This window comes from Procambarus clarkii, chromosome 70 (assembly GCF_040958095.1).
Source record: "Procambarus clarkii isolate CNS0578487 chromosome 70, FALCON_Pclarkii_2.0, whole genome shotgun sequence".
Taxonomy (NCBI): Eukaryota; Metazoa; Arthropoda; class Malacostraca; order Decapoda; family Cambaridae; genus Procambarus; species Procambarus clarkii.
Genome location: NC_091219.1, coordinates 28,184,556 through 28,198,385, shown reverse-complemented (window position 1 = coordinate 28,198,385; position 13,830 = coordinate 28,184,556). Strand labels below are relative to the sequence as shown.

The 13,830-nt window shown below is 35.8% G+C and overlaps 1 protein-coding gene and 1 pseudogene across 15 annotated transcripts in view; both read left to right on the top strand.

Moving 5' to 3' along the window:
- Positions 1-13,830, top strand: part of LOC123775347 (SLIT-ROBO Rho GTPase-activating protein 1) — a 301,727-nt gene that overhangs the window by 280,328 nt on the left and 7,569 nt on the right. The window lies entirely within an intron of this gene.
- LOC123744896 (5S ribosomal RNA) lies at positions 6,613-6,731 on the top strand (annotated as a pseudogene).

Here is a 13,830-nt window from a genome sequence, read left to right as displayed (position 1 = left end):
GACTTTATTGACAATTGACTGAGAACAGCAGCATTTTAGTTATAACATTTTAGCTCAAGAAGTTTCATTCTTTCATACAGAATATTTAAATATTTTATATTGTGTTTTTAAGTTTTTGTTTTGGGTTTGTAAATTTAACATACCCAGTTTTAATTTCACTGCCATTGTAGGTAAAGTTAATAGAGGGAGAAGTTTATGTGAACCTTTGGAATGTGCAGTATGATCTGGTGCTCCATTTATCATATATGCGTGAACACAATTTTTATCTTATTCAAACTGTTGATGTCTGTGATAATGCAACCCCCTTTGAACACGATATATCTTGTGGGGGGGATTGCATCCTTCTGAGACTGAGAGGACAAGCAAGTGTGGCTTGTAAATACACATTTCTGGCCAGTGGTTGGGAGAAGACTTAAGTATACTCCTTTCCCTACGTACAAGTCTTGTGGTTCACTTGGACCACAGAGTCATGTTTTCTCTGGTTTAATTCTTCTTGTTGAGGGGGGAGTTAAGCAAAGATTGCAAAATTAACCCAAAGATTAGACGAATATTTGGTTTTTGTTCGGAACCAGTGACATGGTGGTTGTTGTGGTGCTAGGGAAATTCTATATAAATCAATCTTTGAAAATTTCTTCTGTCATTCCTCTAAGTTTAAGGTCTTTTCCATTTTAGTTAAGCATGTTTCCCATTATTTCTTAACCATAAGTCACAAGTATGTGAAGAGTTGATCAGTTTTGTGTCTGGTTGTTTGAGTTCAGTGACCACCCTGTGATCACCTTTTTTAACTAAAGCAGTTGCGGTAGTTATTAGTTGTATTTATATTATCTAAGCTGTAAATTTAATGTGAACCTGTTCCATGATTAGCAAATATTCAGATTTGCTTCACGAAATACTCTAATGTTTAACAACTATTGTTTTCACTGCATTTTCAACAAAATGGTTTGAGACGTACGTATCTAAAATTTTAAGATAGTACTGTATACAGTATTTAATTTGTCGTTATCACTGCAACAATATTAATATTGACTCTATGAAACATAGTAAATAGAACGTGAAGTTTCACTTACGTAAGTATGCTTTGATCCTAAACTGTATTATGAATGTTTGGTAGAGTAAATGTTTATATTTGTGTATCCTCTGTTTAATGTTATTGTTAATTATAATTTGTTCCTCTAAACTAGTCTTCTCTAGCAGATGGAAAACAAAATGGATACTTATTAATGGCGTTAAGCACTTGATTGCATATACTTGTTTCACATGTCATTGATCAGTGTTCGTGCATTCTATTGAATTATGCGAATTCCATTTGTTATTACTATGTAGTTGGCCACTTCATTCATTTTGGATATTAAACACTCGAAGTGTAAACTGTAACTTGACTTTGCCTCGAGGAAGAATGTTTTGAAATATACAAGTTAGCCTTAACCATTGAAATGAGCACAAGATAAATTAAGAAATCAAATAAAATACATTTTTGTCTAACTATACAGTATTGTTAAAAACTATTCCCTGATAATAGATAAATGTCAAAAAGATTGTCACTTTGCAAGATGATAGGTTTGATGCCTTCTTTTGATAATTACTTACTTGCAAGATGATAGATGTTCATTGGAGGCATCAAATACTAATTGGGAACCCAGTGTATTCCACAGGATTTTCAAATATTGAAAAGTACATAAAACATCTTAGCATGATAATTGCATCATGGATCACTATTCTCATGATATGTGCCTTTCAAGGGTTAATGCAGGGAGTATCCACCAATCCATTCCTAATGTCTTGTGCCTCTTGTGTAAGCTGAGGCTCTGAGGTTATGTCTAAAACCAGACTGGCTGTTTTTGTGTTCACACTTTCGTAGATGCTTGTTCTTATTAATATCCTAGCTGCTTTTACTGGAATAACTGGTTAAAGCAAATTCTGGTCAAAACTTGGTCTCAAGAACAGATATAAGCATATGTTTATACAAGTGTGTGCATGGGAGAAAATGGTTTCTTACCTCAAAACTTATTCGTTCAGCTATTTGGTGTTTTGTTATTCCTAAAGAAGCCCCACCCCCCACCCCCCTCCCCTATTTTTAGCTTTTAAACATTTATAACTGTAATGAATGTAAATATGCATTTTAGAGTGCACATGTTTTTTTCCAGTTTAGATAATGTTCTTATTCGTATGGTGTTCTAGAAGATAACATTATTAAAGTTGGCTTAGCTTAGGAATATTCAATACAGTCAATCAGATCATTGAAATATCCTGTAGTAATATGGAATTAATCAGATTTTTCTGAAATTCAAATTAAATTTTTTTTCTTGAATTAAAACTTTCTGAATAATTAATCTAATAGATTGTAATACTGTGTTAATTGGCAGTAATTTTGTTACATCAGTAATTAGGCTCTATACAAATGTTCCTTTATTGCAAGATTTTATTAATTCACTGGAGTTTTGTGTATGGCAAACTTTGGTCATTTAGAAACCCCTCCCCCAGAGGATGAGAGCCAAGGGTGTTCTTGTGTGTTCTAGAGGAGGAGACAATTTGCAGGACTGTTTGAAGCAAAAATATTAATGAGCTCATTAAATTTTGGAGGGAATGTTGAGAGGGTAAACTTGAATGTGGATTAAAAGAATGACCATGAGAATGCAAGCATTGAGACAACATTTTCTCGAAATGCAGATGTGGATTGATAGTGAATGAAGTATGACAAAACTGTTTAGGATTCAAAACAATGTAGGGCAGCCAAGCAATGTTTGGTGTATTTTATGAGAGTATAGAGACTGATAAATAAATGATATGCAGAAACATAATTTAAATTTATTGTATTTTAAAAGATTATTTTAAAGGATATAAGAAAGTTAAAAGATTAAAAATATATCAACCTTTGTTCTGAACAGTTTGGTAACTAGTGTAATTTTGTTACTGGGAATAACAAACTTCTACTTATAGTATACCCAACTTAGTCAATGAGAGATGTTCTTAAAATATTTATGGGTATATAGGCACCGCTACTTCCTGTGTAAGATAGTGGTGGTTCATTTGTCAGGTAGTGGCACCTAGGTGTTAGATACTGAGGCCGCTTGCGGTAGTTGTACCTAGACGTGTGGTATGGGTATAAGATAGTACAGTATTGTGATTGAGTGCTACTTTATAAGTTTCACAGATACATACAGTAACGCCATACAGTAAGTCAAAATTGATGGATACAGAGATATTGCAATTAAATTCAAATTCAAATGTTTAATAACTTAAGGATGAAAATTGAGGTTGGGAAGTGCTTTGAAAGATATATTAGTGGTAGTAAATTTACCAGTTGAAAGTTAGGTATTATAACAGTATGATATATTGTAAACATATTTTTTCTCATGAGAACAAATGCAAGATTTAGATCACCAATGGCTGTAAAGTGTCGAGAAAATATAATCAAATGCATTTTATACAAGTAATGCAAATGTAATTACAAAATTATTGAAATAAAGGTGATTGTTAAAGAACTTGAGAGAGAGAGAGAGAGAGCAAGAGAAAGAAAAAAGACATGATGAGACAATAGTATAGTGGTTGTTTGAAATAGTTATATGAACTAAGATTTATGTATATAGTAATTGAGTTATTAAGGTTGTGCTTCAAACATCATTGGTGAGCTGACGATTGAATTGCCAGCTTTCAGTCTGGCCACTGCTCAGAGGTCTAAATAGAGTAATAATGAAAAGTAAAATGTTTATATTGATTGTTTTCTGAAGAGAGATCTTGAAGCCATCACGTTAATGCATGAAATATTGATATGCAATAGTAAAGTCTCTAGCATTTTGGCTGAATTTTCTGTAAATATAAAAAGACGTGTCAGGCCAGTAGGAGGGGGAGATTGAGAGGTTGTCTGCTACTCATATTTTTTTCTATGAATTTTCTGGGATGGGGGGAAAGGGGTCCCCTAGAGGCTTCCTGTAAAAAATTTCCTCTCCGAAATGGCTTCCCACTACTGAGTAACATCAATCATGGAGTCATGTTTGGCCTACTAGGGACCAGAGCCAGAGCATTGGTGATTTTTACAGTTTTCCCCACTGAAAAAACCCAGGAATCAAGTGAAGCAATACAGACAACTGCAGGATTCATAGAAACAAAGTACCAAAACTGCCAAAACTACTCCACAAAGGATTTATTGAAAGCCAAAATGATTCATTCGAAGAGTCACGTTAGTGTGATTACTCTGTCTTGCTCTTTTCTCATAAGAATGCTGGCCATCTTCGCTCTTTGTCCTGTGGAGGCCATTTGCTCGTTTATCACTCCTGTTTTTTTTTAATACATTATTTGCTTCGCGATTGTGTATTTATCTGCTGTACTTTTTGTTATCCTTCTTTTCTGAGGTTAGATAGCTTCACAGAGCCACCAGGGGCGCCCTCAGAAAGCCAGCAGTAAATGTAATGAAGTGCCACTTTTTGTAATAGTCCTGGTGGTTACCTGATGCCTCCTCTACTAGTTATGTTAGTTTGTGGTCTGTCAGTTCTTGACTGACAATGCTAACCCAGAGGTTGGAGCCCTAGGACATAATGTTGGCAGCTTTGCACACTTTAGGATTTTGAGCCATTTTGGTTTTGAATGAATCACATATGGAGTCATTTTGTGGTTCTGATGCTTTGTTTCTATGAACCATGCAGTTGTCTATATTTGCTTTGTATACTTTCTGGATACTTTTTTGTGTGGGATTGTAACAACCCCCAGCTCTTTGCACCTCTATAAGGGGGGGTCCAAGGTATGGTTCTGATCCCTGGTAAACCAGTCAGGACTCTTATGACTGATGTGACCTAATAGTGGTAAGCCATCTCGGTGAGATAGCTTCATGGAGCCACTGGGACTACCAGAAAGAAACATTTCATTACATTCAACACTGGTTATATTGCCATGTTAAGTGACCAGTAGATAAGGAACCCGTGTCTAATGGCCAAATGCAACAGTGCATCTTTCTGTGTTTAACATGTGGGCCAGCTTTCTTGTTCCTGTGCATGTATGGTTGTAGAATTAGGGGGAGTTACAATAGTACTGAAAGGATTATTCTTAATATGATGGCATCGTGAGTGATCTTTAGTGCCTTTTGAATTTTCTGCGACAGGGACAGTGCGACATAAGTCTTCCCAGCTTGGTTCGTTCTTTAGATAATTACTTTCTTACACTCAGGATGGTGGTAGCAAGGTCAAACAAGCTGTGATAAACAAGTACAGTAGTCATAATAGTAAACAGAGTTACTTATTGTGATGATAATGTTAGAATAGGTGTCATAGCATCGGTACCATAGTTGTTCTAATTTAACATCTTGGAATTGTTATTAAAGATGTTAATTTTATAATGCAAATGTTGTAAATTAGATACTATACTATACCATGATGTAAATACCGTACCATGTTTGACATTTCTCCCTGATGACTACCCCTTATATCAACCCTTCCTGCAGGCCTGTATGGAATAGTAAATGGACAAAATGAGGCTGAGAAAAATTAGTGAAAGATATAAGTTCGTGAAAGAAATAGCTGGTTAAATGGTTGATGGAATATCGAGATGATATGAAAAAAAAGAGGATGAATTTGAAAAGAAATATGAAAAGTGTGAAACAAATAGGGATAGATATAAAAGAATGACTAGGAAATGATAGGACAGAGGGAACACGTGTGTCTAGGAAATGCCAAAGGATACATAAGACGACTTATGTTAAAGGAGTTCTGCATGAGCCACCCTGCTTTATAGTGGGAGAAGGTCTATTGGTGGATATTCATTGGTACAGAATAGAAAAGAAATGCAAATTGGGAACAATCCTTTTTTTTTTTTGCAGGTAATGTTTTGTTCTGGCATGAGCTATATCTTGTCTGCTGGAAGAGAGTGAAAACAATTTCCTTGCAAGGAAAAGAAAGGAGGGATGGCACCTGATAGGACAGTGGAGTTGAGGGATAGGCTATGCTGGGTTGCATCACAGTTGCGTATTGTCTGGCTTGCATACACATTATTTTGCTCATGGTTTTGGTTATGACTATGTTGAAAGGGCTATTTTTCTTCCGAGTGGTGTGATTTACTCTTGACCAATGCTTCGGTGATCGTTCTCGTGTTTAACTTCCTCCTTGAGGATCAGCTTCTTGTGTGTGTGTGTTGTGGTGGACGAAATTGCATGTTTCCAGACAAACAGGAGAAGGTACCTCGATGCCATTGTCATAAAGCGCTGTGACACAACCAATCGTAATCAAGGGGTTTTCATCATATTACGACCATTAGCCAGATAGCATCTAGGCCAGTCAGGTTGTTAGTAGCTATGGTGCAACCCAACATTACCTTTCCTTTACCTGGGTTATCCTGTCTTCCCCATCACCTGCCCCACAATGATGGATCAAAAGCCATTGCTTTGTGTGTCTTCTGTCAATTTAGTTAATGCCTGAGTAAAACATTATTTGCTGGCATTTCTTGCCTCCCATCCAGATATAGATTAAATGTAGTCTAAGAGTGTAGTATTCTCAGTTTTGGGGTAATATTACTACTTACACACACTCATACAGACTTCACGTTGCTTTGTGTACAGGAGGGAGTTTTGCATCTGGATTGATGCATGGCTGAATATAGTTGAAAATATGATTGGAGAGAATGAAAGTGGTCAACGACCATTCCACGATGAAAACACTGCTTCTCGTCCAATCAGCGAAGTTGAGCAACGTTCGGTCTGGTTAGTACTTGGATGGGTGACCGTCTGGGAACACCAGATGATGTTGACGTTTTTGTAGGTAATAGATTGGTTGGCTTTGTTCACCCGTTGCGGGACTACCGCAGGGAAGAACATGGATAATCCTTTCTTCCATGTGTGCTCTTTCTCTTCAGTTTTGTATGACTGGCAGCCCACCATTTATTTTCAAGTTCCACAGTTCTGTAATTTATTTTTCTTAGTGTCTCCTTTTTCATGTGTATTTCTTGCCTTCCCTCTTTGTAGTTGCTGAGGAACTCTGTGTTTTCTACACACATTTAATTGTTGTGCAGTCAAGAGGCAGTGGTTAGCCTTTCAACACCAAACTTGCATATAAGATCCCATAGCATGTTCTTAAAGTCAAATATCATTAGCTTTTGTGCATAAATATATGTAGAAACAAATGGTAACTTAATGCATCGGTTATTCTCTCATTCTTTAAAAAATTCAGAAAAGTGCTTGAATGGTATATTAAGAAAAGTAGAGGTGAATGGGATAGAATACATGTATTTGATCATTTTGGTATCGAATTATTTTGCTCTTCCAAGAATTTAAAAATTATGGCCAAAAATTAAGCTAGGAAATTATATGAAGGAATTTTTATACTGTATAAAGAAATCATAAAAGTACTGTAAAGGAATTTATTAATAGTAAAGGTTACAACCCAATAAAAGACAAAACATTATCCTAGTTCGGCCCTTCATTCTCCAGTTTAAGGCACAAAGAAGTAGAGTTTTTAAGTCCAGGATAAAAATTAGGTGTACTATAGTACAAATTAATTGACCTGAATAATTTAGGTAAGAATCTAAGATGCTTGGAAGACAGGTAAAATAATCTTGAAAATTCAGTGAAGTGACATACAGAGCATTTTAGTTTCAGGCTTAATTTAATTTTGAAAGTAGATTGACCTCGGTTAGAGGTTAAGCTGTTGCTAGGACGCAGTTGAAGAATGGACTGCTGACACTGACACTGACAAAATTAAATAATTTTCCAGGTTTAGCACCTTCTTTTGATTATTACTAAATGGATGAGACTGGCTGCACCAAAGTCTAGCATTAGCACCCTCATCCCCCAAGGTCTTAAATAATATGGATGAAAGCTTGGAATTTTAAAACTCTGCAAAATTCTCCCTTTAGTTTAGTGGTTAGCATCCTTGCCTACTTGTCTTGCAAGCAAGGTTACCCGAGTTTGAATTCTGGAGTGGCTTCTAATGGTAGCACGACTGCAGGTGATTGTTTCAGAGAGTTTTTATGTTATTGATACCAGTGGTAGTATGTTGTTTCCTAAGATGAAACTAATTATGTCGACCAGTGCCCCATTATGAGTAGTATGAGAACTACTGTATTACATTACCTCTAATTAATACTGTATCATTGTTTATTGTTGAGAAAATAATAACAAACTCTTTACACCTACATGTAATTTCTTCTCTTTTTTCCCTCCCCCCTTCCCTCCCTCAACCTCGTTTCCTTTCAGCACACTTGAAGTGTAGTTAAAATGAAAAGGAGAGGGATGATAAAATACATTTTGCAATAGAATACTTTAGGTATTTACTTTCTTTACGAATATTTTAGGTATGGACGCTTTCATTTGTATTTCTTGCAAAACAAAGTGTAGCAGCTGCTGCTTGAATAAGGTGACTGAACACGAGTCCTGAATGACAGTTATTCTGTATGAGAGAAACATGTCACATAAGATTAAACCTTATCTTCTTTGTATTAGATTTAGTAGACTTAAAGCTGTTATGTTAGAGGTGATTGTAACAAGCATGTAATACTATGTAGCTTAATTTAAGCATAACTAATGACTAATGGAGTAATGACAAATGTTTGAATTATCTTTGAGAATGTATAGTGATGCAAGGAGCTACTTAGAAACAAGACACTGTGTAATTACTTAAGTGTAGTTACAGGATGAGAGCTACGCTCGTAGTGTCCCATCTTCCCAGTACTCTTTGTCATATAACGCTTTGAAATTGCTGATGGTTTTGGTCTCCACCACCTTCTCACCTAACTTGTTCCAATCGTCTACCACTCTGTTTGCGAAAGTAAATTTTCTTATATTTCTTCAGCATCTTTGTTCAGTTAGTTTAAATCTATAACCTCTTGTTCTTGAAGTTCCAGGTCTCGGGAAATCTTCCCTATCAATTTTATCGATTCCTGTTACTATTTTGTACGTAGTGATCGTATTGCCTCTTTTTCTTCTGTTTACTAGTTTTGGCATATTTAATGCCTCATAGCTCTTGGCCTTCAGTTCTGTGAGCCACCTAGTGGCATGTCTTTGCACCTTTTCCAGTTTGTTGATGTGCTTCTTAAAATATGGGCACCATACAACTGCTGCATATTCCAGCTCTTGGTCTAACAAAAGTCATGAACAATTTTTTTAGTATATCGCCATTCATGTATTTAATAGCAATTCTGAAGTTAGAAAGTGTAGCATAGGCTCCTCGCACAATGTTCTTTATGTGATCCTCTGGTGATAGTTTTCTATCTAGAACCACTCCTAGATCTCTCTCAGAAATCTTTAAAGATTTCTCACATAATTTATAGGTTGTGTGGAGTCTATGTTCTCCTATTCCATATTCCAAAACATGGCATTTATGCACATTAAATTCCATTTACCAAGTGGTGCTCCATATACTTATTTTGTCCGTGTCTTCTTGAAGGGCATTATAATCATCTAAGTTAATCCTTCCTATTATCTTACCAGCATCAGCAAACATGTTCATATAATTCTGTATTCCATCTGGCAGATCATTTATGTAGACAATGAACATTACCGGTGCAAGAACTGAACCCTGTGGTACTCCACTTGTGACATTTCTCCAGTCCGATACATTGCTTCTGATTACTACCCTCATTTTTCTCTCCGTTAGAATTTTTTTTATCCATGTTAGAAGCTGACCTGTCACCCCCCTGTGACAGGTAAGAGAGTGTATGTGTGAGAGAAAGACCTTTGATGTTCGGGTCATTGGATGAAGTTCTATCAATTCAGATAAAAGAATAGTTATGGATCTTTCAAAAGTTAATTTTGAAAAGCGTATTATAATCTGTTTCACACCTTTATATTTTGGTGTGGGGGGGGGGGTGGACAGTGTTAGGTATGCTTAGGTTTGGGGGCAACACTTCAATGACTGACTTTCCACTCTAGTACTGTATCAGACACGACATCAACAGTAAACATTATTAATAATCAAACGTGTTCTCTTTAGCTTATTCACAATGAATTATTTATTTTGACTTGTTCATCATGTGAATGCCTGGGCTGATGAACGAAACAATAAAACATAATAATTGGCTCGGTTAATAAACACAGGAGGAAAGGGCAGAATCAATGATAACGGAGAATGTAAAAATAGGAACCCAACAATTGTGGAATTGAAAATATTGGCAGACCTATTAATGTCAGATTTACTAGTGGGAGAGGGAAGAGTCTCTTTCTAGCTTGGTTGTGCTCCTGTGTGTAGCAAGGCCAACTGATCTATTATCTGACTATTATTTAAATCAGTACTGGAAGTTACAAGACGTCACTATCTTCAGGCCTGGTTCTTTCATCAGCGAGCATGTGTGTGCGAGACTGCTCTTTGAGACTGTAAAATGACTAGTAATATACTGTAGCTATATAAAATTCTTAGGTCCAAAAATGTACTAGTGATTTTGCATTCCATAATTCTTGTATTGAATATAAATTGCTTGTGTTAGGATGTGGTAATGGTAGAGTTGGAGCTTGGCTGGTGATGCGCTGGTGTGTGTACACTGACTTGCTCTAATATGACTTTTGCTTTCAGTGCTGATGGGTAGATGTAGCTTGGTGGCTACCAAGATGCATTTTCACTTTTATTTACACTTATTTTAATCTTGCTTTTTTTGAGTGAAATGACTTTGCTACATGACATGTCCTCAAGTACCCGTAAGTCTGTGATTCATTTTGTCAAATTCAGGAAGTACCAGTATTAGTGTTTTGCTATATGTGTGTTTTTATGCTGTCCCACAGGAGTGGAGGTGAATAATTAATTTTTGAAGTAACTACAATTTATATTATAGGATTTTTTAGAATATTGATATTGAAGTAAAAAAATTATTAATGTCTTGAAGTGCTGTAACCTAATTTGCAGTGATAGTATAATTTCATATTGAATTCCTGTAGCCCATTGGTAGTGTATAAAAGCTATCCTGTAGATTAATTAAGATTCATAATGATCTTAAATATTGTTGGATTACTAACAAGTTGATTTCACTTAGAGCAATCAAGAATTGCCTTTTCACCTAAAAATTGGATCTGTAATCAATGTTTGATTTTATGCATCAAGAAAAAAATATTCAGAATCTTTTCCTGTAGTAAGTTTTAAGGTACTGACAACCCTGCACTTGTATACAGCTCTCACTTCTTACTCAACATTTCTACTTTTTTACTTCTCCATATAGTTTTGTCTGTATATTTGAATAGGTTTATCCAGATTCCAGGCATTTTATGCATACCTTTAATTCCTTCCCAGATTACCCCTATTTTATATGTACAGTACTTTTAAATAGTTTCTCATATTGTACCCATGATGGTATTCCCGCTCATACGAAGATCCAGGGAAATGAAGAGGCCAATAGTGACTGGGCCTCTTTAAAACTATACAGTGTGCACTTGCCTAGGCCCTCAATAGTATTCAGAGCATCCTCTTTAAAAGATTAAAGATGGGATATATACTAGCAAGAGTACCACTATATGTGAGAAATGCCATGCCATAGTCATGGTTGAAAATATTTTGATTACATATCAGTTAGGTGTGTAAACAACCTCCTGATAGGAGAAAACTCTGTGGGGAACATGGAAAGTTCTTTAATAAGTTTGATTGGAAGACTTGCAGTTAATGGATGTAAATGAGATGTATGTCAAGTTTTAGGAAATATATGATAAAGGCACAACAAAATTTATAGCAAAACAGATACAGAACCAGGAAACATGATTGGTTCAACAGAAATTGTGAGAAGGCCAGAGACCAAAAGACATAAAAATGGAGTCAAAATTGGAAGAGGCCAAACCCTCAAAATACCAGTGATACAAAGAAGCATGAAACACGGCAGTGAGAAGAGAGGCGGAAAGAAATTTTGAGGAAGGGATAGTGGACAAATGTAAAACAGAACCAGGCCTATTCTATAAATTCATTGAAAGCAAATTGCAGGTAAAGGATAATATTCAGAGGTTGAAAATGGGAAACAGTTTTCACAGAAAATGAAACGTGTGAAACATTAAACAAACAGTTCCAAAGTGTGTGTGCGCGCAAAATGAATTGTTCAGAGAACCACACACAATAAGAATTCCAGACAACAACATATAGCACATAGAGGTATCTAGAGATAAAGTGCAAAAAAAAAATGCTGAAGGAGCTGAATAAGAAAAAAGCTGTTGGCCCAGATGGAGTTTCACCATGGGGTCTGAGAGAATGTGCACCCCGAGTTTAGCATTCAACTTCATTTTATTTTTCAGGCATCCCTGTGTACAAGAGTCCTGGCAGACTTAAGGAAAATGCCCTAGATAGTTCCACTCTACAAATGTGGCAGCAGGGAAGACTTCTTTAAGACCTGTATCATTGACATGTGTAGTACATAGTAAAAATGTTGGAAAAATAATTAAAACTAAATGGGTAGAACACCTAGAAAAATTATATAATAAGACAGACAGACAAGTATGGTTTTTGATATGGAAGACTGTGCAACAAATTTACATATTTTCTATGTTAGAGCCACAGAGTTTACAAGAAAAAAGACAGTTGGGTTGGCAACATTTATCTTAACTAAAAAAAAAAGTATTTTAACAGAGTCCCACGTTAGAAATTGTTCTGGAAACTGGAACATACTTCAATTGGTGTCCCACAGGCTTCAGTTCTTGCACTGGTAATGTTCATTGGCTACATAAGTGACTTACCAAAAGGAATACAGAATGCTATGAACATGTTTGCTGCTGATGCTAAGATACTAGGGAAGAAAAGAAATTTAGATGGTTATCATACCCTTGAAGAAGGCCTAGACAAAATAAGTGTATCTAGCACCACTTGGCAAATAGATTTTAATGTGAATAAATGCCATGCTATGGAATGTGGAATAGGAGAAAATAGAACAACCTACAAATGATGTGAGAAAGCTTCAACAAATTCTTAAGAAAGAGATCTAGGGGTGGTTCTAGATAAAAATGACTATCACCTGTGAATATTGTGTGAGGAGCCTATGCTACGCTTTCCAATTTCAGAACTGCTTTGAAATACATGGAGGGTGAAATAGTAAAGAAATTGTTCACAACCTTTGTGAGATAAAAGCTGGAATATGCCGTGCTCATATCTAAAAAAGCATAACAATCTGGAAAAGGTGGAAATTAAATTAAATGGCTCCAGGAACTGAAAGACAAAAGCTGTGAGGAGAGGTTAGAGGCATTAAATATGCAAAACTAAAAGATAGAAGAAAAAGAGGTGACATGATCACTACGTACAAGATAGTAATGGGAATCGACAAAATTGATAAGGAAGAATTTCTTAGACCTGGAACTTCAAGAACAAGAGATCATAAATTTAACCCTTAGACAGTGGTTATCGTCATATGTTGATCCACCGGTTATTGTCATATGACAATTTAAATAAGTATTGTCTGGGTTTTATATGTATGATGTATATAAGGATATAATAACTCTGTGGATGTAATGGAGTTTACCTTGGCCCATGAAAAAACTTTATTTTATGTGAATGTGGTTATCATCTTGAATGTTATCAGGTGAATACGGTCATCATTATTGTAAAAAATTCCATCATAATTATATGATGTGTATACCAATGATGTTCATATAGTTTTCAAAACTCCGTAAGGTTGTAATAATGTATACCAGGTAAACCAATCATCAGTTAAACCATTATCATGTTTTATGTGTACTAGAAGCCTGCCATCATCTGTGGATGGCAATTGGTGGCTTACGCCTTTCATTCAATCTATACTCTCACCTGTATGGTGCCAGTTAGGCCATATGTCATCGCCCAGAGCCCAACACCATTGTATATTATACAGTGAAACCTCGAGTGATGAGCGTCTCAATCTACAGTATGAGCATTTAGAATAACGAGCACACCACTTGGCGAAAATTTGTCTCGATTGACAAGC